The following is a 2,696-nucleotide window of genomic DNA, read 5'->3' on the forward strand; positions in this document are numbered from 1 at the left end:
AGAAAGTAAAGTCCATTTGATCTATAAATACTATGTGGAATTAATAAAATGAAAAAAAACCTCAAAATTCCATTTGGAAAAAATTTATATGAAAATAACCACAAAATGAAATGTGACCAAATAAATGCAAACGTTACATACGGTAAAAGATTTTCATTTATTAGAGTAAACTAGGTTAATGTAACGCCTGTTTCAGTATCATTTATTTCTCTAACATTTAGGGTTTTAGACTGTGACTCAACGAGCCGGGGAGCTCCGACTCGGCGAGTAAGGATCATTAGGGAAGCGTGATAAAGGGTCTACTTGACAAGTAGATGCTGGAAAGGAAAACCTTAATTTACAGGGTTTATACCCTATATAAAGAACTTATGGCTTAATTGTGGCCTTCCTCGTCGTCCTTACAACCCAGAGAAACCCTAGTTCGAGCCTTATAACTTCATGAATGTATGTGAGAGCTTTGGAGAGTTATTTTGGTGTGGTTGTGAAGGAACTGGAGCTTGAGGAGGATGGAGTAAAGGGAGAAGCAGTAGATCCGACATCTACTCTGTTTTGGTAACCATCTTGAGGTATAAAGTTTCTACCATGACTTTTATTTGCTTACATCTCCTCTTATGTAATAATATGGTCACTTTTGGAGAATAATGGTGTTATTCTTGGATTTTAACTTGTCATGAGGATATGATTTCAGATCTAGACCCTCTAGGCCTCCATGGACATAAAGTTGTCCACCTTATCTAGTCTTGGCCCTCCTGCATGCCCTAAACCTTTTATTGAACTTAGTTTCAGTGTTTTAGCTTCTTGAGGCCTTGCATGCACGTACAGTTAGCAACTTTATGTGATATTCCAGTATTAAGGGACTGGATCTGTTGTTTGGGGCTTTAGATTCGACTGGAAGGGCTGAATACGTTAAGACGGGGGGGGGGGGGGGGGGGGGGACTTAACGAGTTGCCCTGGGAAATCAATGAGTTGGATTGGGTTTTCCCCGCCTTCCGGACACTGAGCGAACTCGGTGACTTGATAGGATAACTTCGCGAATTGGCTAGGGTTTTCCCCCGGTTTGCTGAACACTGAAGGAACTCGACGAGTTTCTAGATGCACTCGTCAAGTTGGGGTCAACATGGACTGTTGACTGTGACTTTGACCAGGTTTGACTTTGAGGCTATTTTTGGTAATTCAGGATTTTGACAAGTTAGTCACATGATGATTGCAGGCAATTGAGTTAGAGCTGTGAGTTGGGACTTATCTTATCAGTTCAACATTTCTTGAGAGGTGAGTCTCCTCAGCATACCAATAGGTTGAAGGCACCAAGGCCGGCTCATTCTATGATACGTGGTGCACTAGTTGATGTAGTGATATGTGGTATGCTAGTTGGTTATATGTTGTGTGGCATGATAGTTGTTTGTGTGATATTTGTGTGAAATACCATAGGGGAGCCCATGACACGTGGATGTTAGACCATGTGGAAGAGCCCATGGCTTTCCAGGTAAATACCATGGGGAGCCCATGGTACTTGGATGTCAGATCATGTGGAAGAGCTCATGGCTTTCCAAGTAAAGACCATGGGGGAACCCATGTCACTTGGATGCCAGACCATGTGGAGGAGCCCATGCTTTCCAGGTAAAGACCATGGCTTTCCAGGTAAAGACCATGGGGGAGCCCATGACACTTGGATGTCAGACCATGTGGAGGAGCCCATGGCTTTCCAGGAAAAAACCATGGGGGAGCCCATGACACGTAGGTGTAAGACCATGTGGAGGAGCCCATGACATCATGGAGTAAGACCTTGGGAGGAGCCCACGACATCCCAATATATTTGTATGCATGACTTTTGTGGTTTATGTAGCTTATATAGCTAATATGGATTATGTGGTTATGTGAATTGTGTGGAGTATGCTCTGGGGAACTCATTAAGCATTAGCTTATAGTTTTTTGATTATTTCAGGTACTTCAGAGCCTAAGGGCAAGGGCAAGGTCTGATGGCGTGGCATGTACTCTCCGACGTTTTATTTGGGGGACTCTGATATTATGAATAAAATGTTTGATGTTATGGATTTTGAAAACAATTGTGATTGGTATCTCATGTTTATTGGAAATGATTTTGGTATTTTAAAAATGAAAATTTTTATTGGAAATTTAGGTCGTTACAGTTAAAACTCGTGCACTACACGAGTGATAAGTTCAAATAACATATACTAACAAAAACATAGTCATTATGATGAGTTTGCAAACATTCGTTTGTTTACACATTCCAATGCAAAAATTGCTTTCTTCCAAGATTCCTAAATGTGTACTTCTTTGTTCCAAGATTCCTATATGTGTAATGTTCTCTTTACTAAATGTTTTTCAACTATAGAATCCATATCTACTCCTTTCATGTTCGAAATCCTAAAAAAAAAAAAAAAAAAAAAAAAAAAAAAAAAAAAAAAAAAAGACAATTTTTAAGTAGACTGTTATAAATGACAATTTTTTAAAAATAGAATGATATGAATGATTTTAACACCAAAGTAAAATGCTATAATTAAGATTAAATTAAAAATGCTATAATTATCATACAAATACTATAATTATCATTGAGATGAAATTAAATGCTACGGTTGACATTAACAAGAAAGTTACATGTTATACTTCAAAAAGAAAATGAAAGCAAATTGATATTACCATGAAAGTTGAATGTTAAAATTGAAAAAAAAGATGAT

The sequence above is a fragment of the Lactuca saligna genome, chromosome 6 (assembly GCF_052625555.1).
Source record: "Lactuca saligna cultivar CGN05327 chromosome 6, ASM5262555v1, whole genome shotgun sequence".
Lineage (NCBI taxonomy): Eukaryota > Viridiplantae > Streptophyta > Magnoliopsida > Asterales > Asteraceae > Lactuca > Lactuca saligna.